This window comes from Mirounga leonina, unplaced genomic scaffold, assembly GCF_011800145.1.
Source record: "Mirounga leonina isolate KUSES-001 unplaced genomic scaffold, KU_Mleo_1.0 Mir_101608, whole genome shotgun sequence".
In the NCBI taxonomy this organism is placed as follows: Eukaryota; Metazoa; Chordata; class Mammalia; order Carnivora; family Phocidae; genus Mirounga; species Mirounga leonina.
This window is the reverse complement of record NW_023270163.1, coordinates 2,581,926-2,596,663: the sequence shown is the minus strand read 5'-3', so window position 1 is coordinate 2,596,663 and position 14,738 is coordinate 2,581,926. Positions and strand designations below refer to the sequence as shown.

Sequence of the window (14,738 nt, the reverse complement as noted above, 5' to 3'; positions counted from 1 at the left end):
TTCAGGGTGAATTCTCAACCAGAGCAGTAAATCATCACCAGCCAGCCAATAGACTTTTGCTTCACTAGATGACCTGGTTATAATAATATTGAGATAGGACTTAACTATCTTTCACACACTATTTTAATCACTTCATGCCAATTAACTCAATCCCTCAATAACCTACCTTTAGGGTAGGTACTACTTGGCTCAAACATGAAATTGCTGAACATAATATTTCAGGGATTAAAAAAGACTGGAGCACAGAGAAGTTAGGTCAAATACCTAGTACATACAAAACAGAGCCATTACACCAACACCTAGCTCCAGAGTTCATACCTTTTCCATTGTTCTATAGTCCCCCATACTTACTACCATTTGAGCCTCGAAGTTTCACTGTCCTGTGACCAACCTAACCTCCACATTCATTACAAACTTTTACTCCTATCCTCAAGTTTCCTCAATGAGAGTAAAGGTCACATTTTCAGGTCATGTTACTGAAGGGAGCAAAATTTGCCACTACAAAACATTCCTCTTTGGCATAAGGATTATTTTAGGCTGGCTAATATTTTTTTTAAGTAGGCTCCATGCCCAAAATGGGGCTTGGACTCGTGACTATGAGATCAAGACCTGAGCTGAGATCAAGAGTTGGATGCTCAACTGACTGAGCCACTTAGGTGTCCCAAGGCTGTTTTTTTTTTAAGATTTATTTATTTATTTATTTTAGAGAAAGCGATAAACCACGCAGGGGGAGGGACAGAGGTAGAGGGAGACAAGCAGACTCCCTGCTGAGAACAAAGCCCAATGCAGGGCTCAATCCCAGGACCCTGAGATCACGACCTGAGCTGAAATCAAGAGTCGGATGCCTAACTGACTGAGCCACCCAGGCACCCCAAGGCTGGTTATTTTTAAAAAGCAGACACAGGAGAAGCTCAGAAAACCAAGTAGAAGTTACCCTTTTATAAAAGACATGTATATGTATAAAGCAAATCTCCATTTGTAAGGTTGTCTCCCTCTCTATACCAGGAAGAAGAGGATGATTGTAAATCTCTGGAAACTGTCATCAATGGAGAAGATAACAACTTAAATCTGTATAACAATCATACCCTTGTTTATTGGGCTTTTCTGATAACTTCTCATAACTGCCTCTCTATCCTTTTCGTTTGTCTTTAGCTGGAGATGGTATTAAAGGCTTGGGCCATTTCAAGGAGTTACTCAGTTTTCCTGGGTCTTTCTAATGTATACAGGAGGTATAAATGTTATTAAACTTCAGTGTGTTTTTCTCCCATTAATCTGTCTTTTATTACCATGGGGTAGGGGTCTCATTCAAGAACCAAGAAGGGTAGAAGAAAAATTATTTTCCTCCCCTACATTACCAAGACAAATGCCAGGTATTTAGTAACACTTAAAATTTTGGAAGACTTCAGAGAAAAATCCTCCATCTAAATCACTGTAAAAATTCTCCCAGCAAAATCTGGTTCCCTAAATTATATGCTCCCTTGGACATGAATGCATTATTACTGTTTTCAGACTGGAAATATTTCTATTGGATTCATTTTCTACTCATAATTATGTTTGACTATTTTGTTTCTTTTTTCTGTTGGCACTGGGCAAAATAACTCTGGCATTTAGAACAAAAACTATGCGTTCATTTTCTTATCCTAGATTGATTCTGCAAATATCTATTTATAGCTAGGTCATGTTTCAATCTCTTTGAAGCCATGCTTGTGTTTCAGGCTTTTTCTATCTCACAGAAACTTTTTTTAAAAAGCTTTCTATTTACTGCTCCTTTTGCCATTATTCCATAGGAAACAATGAACTCAAGGGAGCTGGCTGACAAGTCTAATCCACTCATTAAGTCCCATTACCTAGGCAGACTGTGTAACTGATTATGGGAGATAACAATTTTAATGCTTCTTAACAACCTGGCAGCTTTCAAATACAGAAGCCAAGAGAGAAAGTTAACTGAAAAGTTAACTACATGTCAGAGGGAAAATAAAGAAAACAATAACCTACATTAATTCATTGGAAACACTTGAGCTCAGATGACTATTACTGAAAGTGATTCATTTTTAATAAAGCTACCATTTATTAATCATTTACTGGGTGACAGGTACTTTATTAACATCCTCTCATTTAATCTTAAAAATAACTCTGCTAGGTAGCTATTATCCTTCAGTCACAAAGAAAATGAAAACACTAATTCAAAAGCATATATACACCCCTACGTTTATTGCAGCATTATTTACAATAGCTAAGATATGGAAGCAACTTCAGAGTCCATCAATAGAGGAATGGATAAGGATGATGTGGTACATGTATACAATGGAATATTACACAGCCATAAAAAAAGATGAGATCATGCAATTTTTGACAACACGGTAGACCTAGAAGGTACTATGCTAAGTGAAATAAGTCAGGCTGAGAATGTCAAATACCATATGATTTCACTCACATGTGGAATCTTAAAAAAATGAATAAAAAAACAAAAAGCAGAATCAGACCTGTAGACACAGAGAACAAACCGATGGGTGGATGGATGGTTGCCAGAGGGGAGGGGAGTAGGGGATGGGCAAAATGGGTGAAAGGCAGTGAGAGATATAGGGTTCCTGTTATGGAATGAGTAAGTCACAGGGATGAGAGGCACAGCATAAGGAATATTGCCAATGGTATTGTAATAGCAATGTACAGTGACAGATGGTAGCTACGCTTGTGGTGAGCACAGCATGTTTACACTTGTTGAATCACTATGCTGTACACCTGAAACTAATGTAACATTGTGTATCAACTACACTTAAGTAAACAATTAATTTAAAAAATGAGAAAACTGAGGCTCAGAGAAGTTAATAACACTCTCAAGAGTACACAGCTAGGGGCGCCAGGGTGGCTTAGTAGGTTAAGTGTCTAACTCTTGATTTCAGCTCAGGTCATGATTTCAGGGCCGTGGGATCCAGCCCTGAGTCAGTCTCTGCTCATCCCTCTCCCTCTGCTCCTCCCCCGGCTCTCTCTCTCTCTCAAATAAATAAATAAAATCCTAAAAAAAAAAACCCAAACAAACCCCAAGAGTACACAGCTAAATAAGAGGTGGCTTATTATCCTCACCTTTTTATGACTGGTCAAATAACACCTTCTTGGTGAGGCCTTCACTACCACTCTATTTAAATTTGTGACCACTACCCCTCAGCACACCTTTTCCCTTCCACTCATTTATTTTTATCCATAGACCTTATTAGCATCTAAATCGCTATAATTTATTCATTTATTCCATTTGTTGTCTGTCTCCCTTCTCTACAAGGTCAAGTCCATGAGGTCAGGGATTTCTGTCAATTTTGTGAACTACGTAGCCCCAGTGTCAAGTACAGTGCCTGACACAGAGAAGGTTCTCAAGTGGTCACCGAATATGTGGAACAGGGATCCATGAACTGGAAGGGAAATGAGGGGCAGTAAAAGTTAGTGTGTGTATTTAATTATCATCTTCTTATTTGACATATTGGATTTTAAACTTGGGGGAAGTGGTAGTTATTGCCCTGAATTCATTATTCCAACCTCTGAGCACTTTCTTTGCCTAATGAGTCAGCTACCCTAACATGGTAAAAACAGTATACTTCCTAACCCTGGATCAGAGAGCCTTCTTTCACAAACATGTTTTAGAGAATGAAGAGGGAAGAAAAACAATCTCTTTTTCTTGATAACTACTAAGAAGCCTGAGACAATGCAGATGCTCTCTCTTTCCTGGGATACGTTTACAGGGACTATTTGATTTTGAGGCAAACATAATAGAGGATCACAAACAGAAACATACTGCACTCTGGTCTAACTGCAAGGCCCAAGCACAAGCTTCCACAAAGCTTAGGATATTGGGTTAACATACTAGGTAAGACAACATTTTCTCAATGACACACTTTTTATAAAGAGAATGAGATCCAGCAATTGAAATCAAGAGCCAAGCAAAGATGATGTTCCTTTCATGACCACCATGCTGGTCCCCTCACCATTATGAGGCTTTGCAGAAAGCACACTAAATGTTTGCCTTGCACATGGATCCAGGAGTGTGAGACATTGAACCAAGCTTGGTTAACTTTCCTAATTGATAGCAGCCCATGAAAGAGCCTTCACCAGTAAGTTTGCCAGAAATACATTTTGTCAGAAATAAATCAAAAGGGCAAAATAGGATAATAAAAGGTTATAGTTGGGGCACCTGGGTGGCTCAGTCGTTAAGCATCTGCCTTCGGCTCGGGTCATGATCCCAGGGTCCTGGGATCGAGCCTCGCATCCGGCTCCCTGCTCAGCGGGAGGCCTGCTTCTCCCTCTCCCACTCCCTCTGCTTGTGTTCCCTCTCTCGCTGTGTCTCTCTGTCAAATAAATAATTCAAAAAATCTAAAAAAAAAAAAAGGTTATAGTTTACACAACAGAAGATTTAGACTCGGTTAGAAGTCTTCCCTCTAAGGTGAGAGTGTCAGGAAAAAACAAATCAAATAGAAGCGTAGGGGTCCTCCTTGGAACAGAAAATGAACTCATTTTTCTGAGGTAGAACAGAGAGGGTTAGGGGGCATTTTGAGGTGGGAAATAAGGAATTTGACAGTCCATGTCCATATGACTCAATCCCCTTTGGAAGTGGCTGAGGACATCATTTGGTGAAAAACTAAGAAAGAGCAGGTTGGGTCTCACTATTCCCTTCGCCTGTTTCCTCACATGTAATAGTAGATGACTTTGCCATGTCTCATTCCCAGGGTTTTATGAGGCTCAAAGACCATACTGCTTGAAGAATTTTGTGACAGGTTAATTTGTGTTTCACGTGAAGATGGTGGACAGTCTATTCTTTAGGAGCAGCAGAGGAAATACTGAATTTCCCAAAAGGATAATTCCTTATTCGACAACTGTAGACTCCGAATGCAGAGGCAGGCAGGTCCCAGGACTATGCATAACAGACAAGCACGTTCAAGAGAGGATCTGAGGCCTGCCCAGGCACCTTCATCATCCCATCTCTAGGAATTTGGGGGAGGATAAACACCCAGTGAGGGGCTGGTGGCTGCCACCTGAAGAGAAACTGTTTTGTGCCTGTGGGGCTGGTTGACAGTGCTAGAGACCGGGTAGGCTATACGGGCTCTGCAGTAGCAATCAGGGCTGAGGCATGGAGTCCTTGCCCTCCACTCACCCAGAACTCGTCTCTCCTGTGTCATGAAAGCCTAATGGGGCTTGACAAACAAGAAGAAGGACTGGTAGGTGTGAAGCGCAAATAAAATAGCCACTATCTATTTTTAGACTGAAGTTATATTTGAGAAAACACTGATTCTTCTTTTGTTTTTGCAAACAACCTGCTTCATCCGGCCAAGGTTGAGACCTGTGCTTAAGTCACATAAGAACAACTAAAAAGGAAAGAGATGCTTTTGTGTACCATTTCGATTTCCTGAGGAAGGAGGGTGCAGCGTAGTGAGAAACTATTTTAGAGAGAGCAATCATAGGTTAAAATAGGTTCCTCCTATTTCTTTCTTCCTCCTGATGTTTTAGAGAAAACTACTGAGGGCATTTGGAGGATTCACTACACACTTTGCAGCATAACTGTTGGGGTCTAATGTGTTAGTCCATTTCATAAACTCTCCAAACTCTGCTATAAGATACATCTCAGCATTATTGTTGGGATTTTTTACTTGTCTTTTCCTTTGGACTTACAGTTTCTTGAGGTCAAGGCTCATACAGACTAGGTGCTTGACGAATGGCAAAGGAAAACCAGAAAGTAGTGTCAAGCCTGGATCAGTTAATGACAATGGGAAAGAGGAGTGAAATGGACCCATATGAAGGGATCCTACATGAAAAAGAAACAAAAAGGAGAAGTCATTGCTTAGCAGTACTTAGTACACAAGGCAGGCACAATTCCTCCTGTTATTGGGTATCCAATACAGAGGATGAGACAGGCATTAAAATGGCCCCTTAAAATAATGATTCTTGTATCAAAGTCTAAGAAGAAATTCATGGGGCCATATAAATTTTAAGCAGAAGGACCTGATCCAGGCACAAGAATGAGGGATGTCTTCATACAGAAAGTTTTTTTCAGCAGAAAATTGACAGAGTTGAGTTGTAGCCAATTAGTTGATGAGATCCATGTGACAGGGGATGAGGAACCAAGGAATATTTCCACAAAACTTAAAATTATGGCGTGGGAACACACGAGAGGGCTGCAAACAAAACTCCAAAGTATACACCTGAGAAGTAGCCTGGTTGACAAGGAAGTCTTGGTGTTAGCTCAAAGTACGATGCTACACACACATAATCAGGCACTGACAAGCTGTTTGACTGCTATTATTAGCACAACCAAGAGGCAGTTTGTTGGTTAAGAGTGTGGATTCCAGACTCACAATCATAGCTGTCAGACTTTGGGGAAGTCACTTAACTCTTCATGTATCAACTTCTTTGTAAACTGAGGGGTGTCAGAGTGCCTTCCTCCTAGGTTGCTGTGCACATTACATACGTTACTCCATCACAAGCACATAGGACAGTGCCTGGAGCATTCTAAAAACTGAGTAAAGGTTAGCTGCTGTTATTTTTGCTACCATTATTAGTTGCTATGTTAAAAGCCAAAGATTATATTAGGATTAAGTTAGTGATAATGTTAAGAAGTGCTTACAAATTTGTTCACAGCGGACTGTGTTGTGTGTTGCTTATATGTACGAGGAAGGAGCTTCAATGCCTAGAGATCCAAATGCAATGTGATGCAAAAGAAAACTTCCTGCTGGAGAGAGAAAGTTGAATGGTGATTGCCAGGGACCTGGGGACAGGGAAATGTCCAAAGTGCCAAGTACTGTGGTAAGAAGTGTATCCCCAACAACAGATCAAGTGAGAGCAAATGAAAGAAAACATAGACTGGGTAGCTTGGGGGTTCTTTGGAGACTTGGGAAAATATTTGAGAATATATCTGCACATTTGGAAGTAGGATGAAAGGACGGATCTCCTGAGAAGGGACTCAAGGACATACTGAAGGCAAGTTTCAGGAGACCTGATAGTGCTTACCTTTCTTCTCCATCTTAGAAATCCCTGTGTCTCTAGCAGGTTGCAGGACACAATCAACCGGTATTGCACACTTTCTAAGAAAATCGAGTATACAAGAAATGGATGGCTAACTGATTTAAAGGCCCAGTGAAGGAGTGAGTCACTGAACTTGGTGACCTACACTCCACATTTTGTCCAGGCAGAGGATGTTGGAATGTTTCGGGATGTGGGTTACCCATAAGAAAGATCCAGAAAGGGGAAGTTGAAGGCAATGCAGGTTGCCCAAGGTACTAAGAGTGAAATAAGGGATCAGATGCTTTACATTGTCAAGAGGACTACACAGATAAGAAGCCTAATGGAGGGGAAGGGGAAACTCGAAAGAACAGCTGAAGCCCCCATACAGCAAAAAGTCAGTTTTAAATGAATGTCGGACACAGAAAGCACACATAGCTGATTACCAGGACAATGCCAAGTAAGAATTTTTCTGCTTCTTTATTTCTTCTCGTTCCTTGTACTCCAACCATGGAAAAGTCAGAAGTCTGGTTGGCAAGACGGAAGGAAAAGAATAGAAGCTGTAGATGGGAAAAGCCCCAAGAAAGCTGCCACTCCTGCTTGCCCCAACCTCAGGCTTCCTTTTGGAGCATGGCCGAATTTGGTGGTGGGGGGGGTAAAAGTCTGATTTAAAAGACGATTCAAGAAATAGCAATTATATTGGGCAGGGTATTGTCATTTATTTATTTTAGAGAGAGGGAGAGAGTGTGCGAGCGAGCACAAGCGGGAGGGGCAGAGGGAGAAGGAGAGAGAATCTCGAGCAGACTCCTGGCTGAGCTTGGAGCCCGCGTGGGGCTCGATCTCATGACCCTGAGATCATGACCTGAGCTGAAACCAAGGGTCAGACGCCACCCAGGCGCCCCGGGGCAGCGCATGGTAATTCTTACACCGAGAGTGGTGCTGCTCACTTGGTTTGGTTTTAGTTGAAGTGATCCGGAGACTGTATTATGTAGAAATGACCAGAAACACTCGGCCTGAACTATAATCTGTAGCAGGGGAAGCAACAAGGCCACAGGAAAGATTTAAAAGAACAGTGGGAAGAACAAAATAGTTTATTTCTAAGCACATCCTATGAGTTTTGCTTTCTCATTATAATAGCTACACATACATTCTATATACTATTTTGGGGAGGGTGGTTACTAAAATATTAAGAAATACAGGTAATCATAAAAGCTAACCAGATGTCTACTCGCAGAAAATTTGACCTAATTTTTAGAAATTAGTACAAATATGTGAAGGTCTGGTAACAAACACATTTTTTCAACATCATTGAAATTGCCTTCGCTGCAAAGAACAACTTAGGTGAGACATTTCTATGACGTTACTATGTCAAGGCATTCCAGAATTATCTGAATATTTTCCTTATATTAATCAACCTGTTTTTCATAATCTACATTTTCTCCAAAGACTCATTGTCCCTAATTTCATTTCTGTAACTAGCTGAGGAAAAAGAAAATGACAGTAGCAACATTATATTCATCTGTGTGCAACCAAACACCAGCTTCCTCTAACAGAGCTAAATGTTTGAGCACTTGAGGACTCAGCATTCTTAACTCCTTTTGGAAAACTGGAATTTGGTGCAAATGCAAAGTTTGTAATAGGGACAAAAGCAACTTAGTTTAGGGGCAGCACCCGGTGAACAGAAAGGTTGGAATGAGCCCTGCTTTGGGGATATAGAGAAGAAATTAGCACTAGATCGGAAAGATGGATACACACAGAAGTCCTCTAAAGTTTTTAATACACTAGTTAATCTATCACTCATAAAATAAGGGGCAGTACCTAAAGCCCCTTAGACAAAGATTCCTGTGACAAATTTCTCTAAGAATTGAAAACTAAAAGTAAGTCCATTCAGGAAAAAAAACTAACATCATTTCTCTTAGTAACAATAATAGAGTTCTGGAACCAATTTCATTTCCAAACTGGCCCTGGCCTCTAAAAAGCATGATTTCCTCATTCAGGCATTCTGGGCCTTGTTTTTGTCCTCTTACTACTTCTTGGTTTCTGTCTCTCTCCTTGCGTGGAGTATTTCTGATTGTACTCTGTCTGTATCATCATTGTGAGTCACCTGAGGTCCCAATTTGGAAATAAGCAAGACATGCATACATCAATCAACAAAGGAGGATGTGATCACTTTAGGTGTGATCTGAGGAATATAGAGCAATCAATTTCGTGTGTAGAAATATATTAGGAAGACTTCTTCAGAATTCTCCTCACTGGCTCCAACTATCTCATCAGCCTATTATCATCCATTTTCTAATATCTCTTTAATGAACTATTCCTTTGGAACATCAGATTAGCCAACAATGTTCTGTTGTTCATTTACAAAACATTATTTTTGTTAAGCATGTATAAAAACCGAAGCCTCAAAAGATAAGGAATGTGTCCGGAGATCCTGGCATCAGCCCCCAGGAACCTCCCACACCTGGCCCAGCACTGCGTCCCAGCCTAACAACACTGGATATTCACATGCACAAGAATGAAAAGTGGACCCCTGGCTTGCATCACTCACAAAAATTAATTCTAAATATATTAAAACTGAAATGTGAGACCTGAAAGTATAAAACTCCTAGAAGAAAAGAACAGAAAAGCTATTTGACATTGGTCTTGGCAAAGATTTTTTGGACACACCAAAAACAAAAATAAACAAGCAGGACTACATCAACCTAAAAAGCTTCTGCACAGCAAAAGAAACAATCAACAAAATGAAAATCTACAGAGTAGGATAAAATATTTGCAAACCATGTATCTGATAAGGGGTTAATATAAAAAATTTATATGGAATTGATATCTTTCAATACCAAAAAAGAAATAATCTGATTTAAAACTAGGTAGAGGAACTGAATAGACATTTTTCCAAAGAAGACATACAAATGGCTAACAAGTACATGAAAAGGTGCTCAACATCATTAATCATCAGGGAAATGCAAATCTAAACCACAGTGAGAGATCACCTCCACCTGTTAAAAGGGCCATCATCAAAAAGACAAGAGATAACTAGTGTTGGCCAGGATGTACAGAAAAGAAACCCCTGTGCACTATTGGTGGGAATGCAGATTGGTAGAGTCACAGTAGAAAACAGAATGGGAAATACTCAAAAAAATAAAAATAGAACCATCATATGATCCATTAATCTCCCTTTTGGGTATATATACATAGGAAATGAAATCAGTATCTCTGCACGTCTTTTTGTTCTTATGAATACAGTATTTATTTGTCTTCCCTCTGTTAAACTTTGAGCCAGCCACTTTCCCTAGGCTGCCTGGGGAGGTACAGGGAAAAGGGACATACTGGGCAGACGAAATATGGGAGAAAGACCTATAGGAGGTGGAGACCGCTCCCTCCCATGATGAAGAGGATGAGAAAGGCCACCCGCAGGCACAAGAGCCCCATGGCCTCCAAGAGGGCAAAGCCCAGAATGGCGTAGGAGAAGAGCTGTTGCTTCAAAGAGGAGTTCCTGGCACAACCAATGGTGAGGCTCCCAAACATAGTCCCAATTCCAGCCCCAGAGCCAGCCACCCCTACCGTGGCTGCCTCAGCCTCAATGAACGTGGCTGCTACGTCAATATCCCATGAAATGGCACTGATTCGGAAGCTGCCATAGGAATAAGTGACGTCAGGGGATGTGCGGCAGCCAAGCTGCTGAGGCTCTCATCTGTCAGTGTCTCGGGTGGTTTTAGCAGCACTGCAGTGGTTGGCTCAACAGCTGAGAGGTGCTCCTGGCCAAGAAGGGGGTGGCGACAACCGTTGCTCAGGTATACATTTTCAGGGGATGAGGGGCTGTGGCAGGAGAGCTGCTCCCAGGGCAGAGAAGACAGAGAGTGAGGTATCTGCACTTCTATGTTCATAGCAGCAGTTTACAATAGCCAAGACATGAAAACAACCTAAGTATCTGTTGACAGATGAACGGATAAAGATGCGATATATATATATCTCACCCATAAAAGAGGGAAATCCTACCATTTGTAGCAACACGGATGAGTCCTGAGTGCATTATGCCAAGTGAAATAAGTCTGATAGAGAAAGACAAATACTGTATGATCTCACTCATATGTAGAATCTAAAAAAGTTGAACTCAGAAACAGAGTAAATTGGTGGTTGCTAGGAGTTGGTGAGTGAGGGAAATGGGGAAATGTTGATGGGAGTCTGGGTGGCTCAGTTGGTTAAGCATCCGTCTCTTGATTTCAGCTCAGGTCAGGATCTCAGGGTCGTGAGATTGAGCCCCACATTGGGCTCCGCACTCAGCTTGGAGTCTGCTTGAGGTTCTCTCTCTCTCTCTCTCCCTCTGCTCCTCCCCCCAACTCACGCTAAATAAATAAATAAATAAATAAAATCTTTTTTAAAAAATGGAGAAATGTTGATCAAAGGGTAGAAATGTTCAGTTATAAGATAAATAAGTTCTACAAGTCTTATGTACAGCATGGTGACTATAGTTAACAATACTGTATTGTATACTTGAAATTTGCTAAGAGGACAGATCTTAAATATTCTCAACACAAAAATAAAATGGTAACTAAGTGAGGTAATGGATGTGTTAACAAACCTAGTGGTAATCATTTCATGATATATATACGTATACACACACACACACACATATACACACATGTCAAATCATTACATTGCACACCTTAAGATTCCACAATGTTATTTGTAAGATATATATCAATAAAGCTGGAAATGAAAAATTTGTGTTTTGGTGAAAAAAGAAACATTTAGATATATAAATTTTAAGTATAAAAAATAAAGTCTTTGGGGCTCCTGGGTGGCTCAGATGGTTGGGCGTCTGCCTTCGGCTCGGGTCATGATACCAGGGTCCTGAGATTGAGCCCCGCATTGGGCTCCTGGCTCAGCAGGGAACCTGCTTCTCCCTCTCCCTCTTCCTCTGCCTCTTTCCCTGCTCATGCTCTCTCTCTCTATCTCTGTGTCTCAAATGAATAAATTTAAAAAATCTTTAAAAAATAAAGTCTTTTACATTTCTAAATAAAATAAAAAATAAAAAATAAAACTGAGGAATAGACTTCCTGGTGAAATAATGTTTTATTCAAACTGGCAACCAATCAAGTCATTTACCAAGGATGAGTGTTGTATTTCATTTATTTTGTGTATATATATATATATATATATATATATGCTTATGAATAGAGGCATTATTAAAGCCTAAAAACAAAGATTCTGTAATTATTGAAAAAGTTTGGTTGTTCTGGATAACAATGTAGCCTTTCAGCTAACCAAGCTATAATTTGTTAATTGGGTGGTATTCCAATTGTTGGAATGTAATCAACAATCCTAACCTCAGTATTAAAGGCAAAGCTTGAAGTGCACTGAATAACCTAAATGTGAATGTTAAAAATCAGAGCAAGTTAAAGATATTCATCAAGTCTGTGAGAATTTTTTCTTTGGTTCCCTTAAGTCTGCTATGCAGCTGGTTGGGCTGGATGGTTAACAAACATGACTATTACCACTGACCATATACTTAACATTTATTTTACAGACCTTTTCAATGTGTTACTTGTGGGAAATGGAAACACCAAAGTTCAAGTTTTGAAACTGCTTTTGCATTTGTCTGGAAATTCAGCCATAGCAGGAGGACTACTTAGTACCTAAGGATTCATCATCATTCCTTTCTCTTTATAATAGCCACCTAGCAAAGAAGATTCTTCTTGGAGTAACTTTTTTAAGATTTATTTATTTTATTTGTTTTGGGGGGAGGGGCAGAGGGAGAGAGAGTCTCAAGTAGACTCCCTGCTGAGTTTGGAGCCCGACCTAGGGCTCAATCACCACCCTGAGATCATGACCCAAGCCAAAACCAAAGTCAGACACTTAACCACTGGCACCACCCAAGCCTCTCTTCTTTGAGTACTTCTAGAATATAAATAACTGCCTCAACATCAAAGGCCATTTAGCTTCTCAACCTACGTTCACTAAAGGTTCACTGTTCTTCCTCCTCTATGGCGAAGAATGTGCCCAGAAAATAAGAGCTTTAAAAAAAAAAGAAAAGAAGGGGCGCCTGGGTGGCTCAGTCAGTTGAGTGTCCAACTCTTGATTTCAGATCAGGTCATGATCTTGGGGTTGTGAGATCGAGCCCCACATTGGGCTCCACACTCAGCCCAGAGTCGGCTTGTCCCTCTCCCTCCCCCTGGCTTGTTCTCTCTCTCTCGCTCGCTCGCTCTCTCAAATAAATAAATAAATAAAATCTTTTAAAAAAAAAGAAGAAAAGAAAAGCTTTAGTTTATCATCATGATGTGGATGTGAAGTAAAAAGATGTAACAATAACAAAATTCTGATAGTCATATGTGTCCAAAGAGTAATGCAGTCTGGAAGTAATGCACATTATAAATTTCTTACTTTCCATATTTCTTGTAAAAGAATTCTTTCAGCAGCTGGATTTAAACAGTAAATGTCATGTCTCATCAATACAGCTAAAACTTGCCATGGTCTTCAAGATTATTTTAGACCCTTTTATTGACACCAAATGAATATTGGAACTTGTACTGAAAACATTTATTTTGCTGTCTACATTGAGATATTTTGGTTATTTCCTCTACATGAAGAGACAGTGACCTTTGTACACATAAGCTACACTTTCACCATTTGAAGTGATCCAAGACCACATTAGCATGTCATAAATTCATTGGTTTAGAACTATCATAGGAATGACACCATTCTTCTAGTACTGATAAGATCCTGAGTGCTCAGTTTCAACTGCCAACCCAGCCACAGAACATCCAAAAATCCAATCATCTGTACTTCTAGTCAATGCAAAATATAAACTTTAGGAGAAGGCACTCTCTAGTACTCACCCACTGCCATACAATGTGCCAGTACAGAAAGATATTATGGATAAAATACTGGATTTAATCCAAATGTCCATCGACAGACAATTGAGTAAATCAATTATCCAGTCTCTAAAATGATGAAGGAGGTCTGGATGTGGGTAATGTGGGAAAATATCCATTTGCAATGATGTGGATGGAACGAGAGGGTGTTATGCTAAGTGAAATAAGTCAGTCAGAGAAAGACAAATACCATATGATTTCACTCATATGTGGAATTTAAGAAACAAAACAGATGAACATAGGGGAAAGGAAGGAAAAATAAAATAAGACAAAAATAGAGAGAGGCAAACCATGAGAGACTCTTAACTATAGGGAACACACTGAGGATTCCTGGAGGGGAGGTGGGTGGGGTGATGGGGGTCATTAATTGGGTGATGGGCATTAAGGAGGGCACTTGATGTAATGAGCACTAGGTGTTATATGCAACTGGTGAATCACTAAGTTCTACCCTGAAACAAATTAAAATAAAATAAAATAAAATAAAATAAAATAAAATAAAATAAAATGTTAACAGTAGGAGAAAAAAAGAAAAAAAAGATGAAGAAAGTCTGGATGTGGTAATGTGGAAAAATATCCACGAAATATTATTTTTTAAATACACACTGTAGGAAAATATGCCTAATGTGACCCTGTGTATATTTTTTAAATGAAAAAATACTTATGCTTACAAATACATTAACGTTTCTGGAATGATACACAAACTACAGTAGGACTGGAGAGTGGAGAAATGACTTTTTTATATATACACTTGACTGTTTGAATTTTTACTATATTTTATAACTTTTTAGTAAAAATAATTTTTTTAAAAACTCACATTTCCAAACTCATTTAGATAATAAATGGCAGAGTTGGTAGATGAGTTTGTGCCTTCAGAATCCACATACACTGATC

At 39.7% G+C, this 14,738-nt stretch overlaps 2 pseudogenes; one reads left to right on the top strand and one right to left on the bottom strand.

The window, feature by feature from the left end:
• Positions 1–10,329: 10,329 nt before the first annotated feature.
• On the bottom strand, positions 10,330–10,825 carry LOC118008232 (annotated as a pseudogene).
• Positions 10,826–11,365: 540 nt separating this feature from the next.
• Positions 11,366–13,925, top strand: LOC118008226 (annotated as a pseudogene).
• Positions 13,926–14,738: the final 813 nt, after the last annotated feature.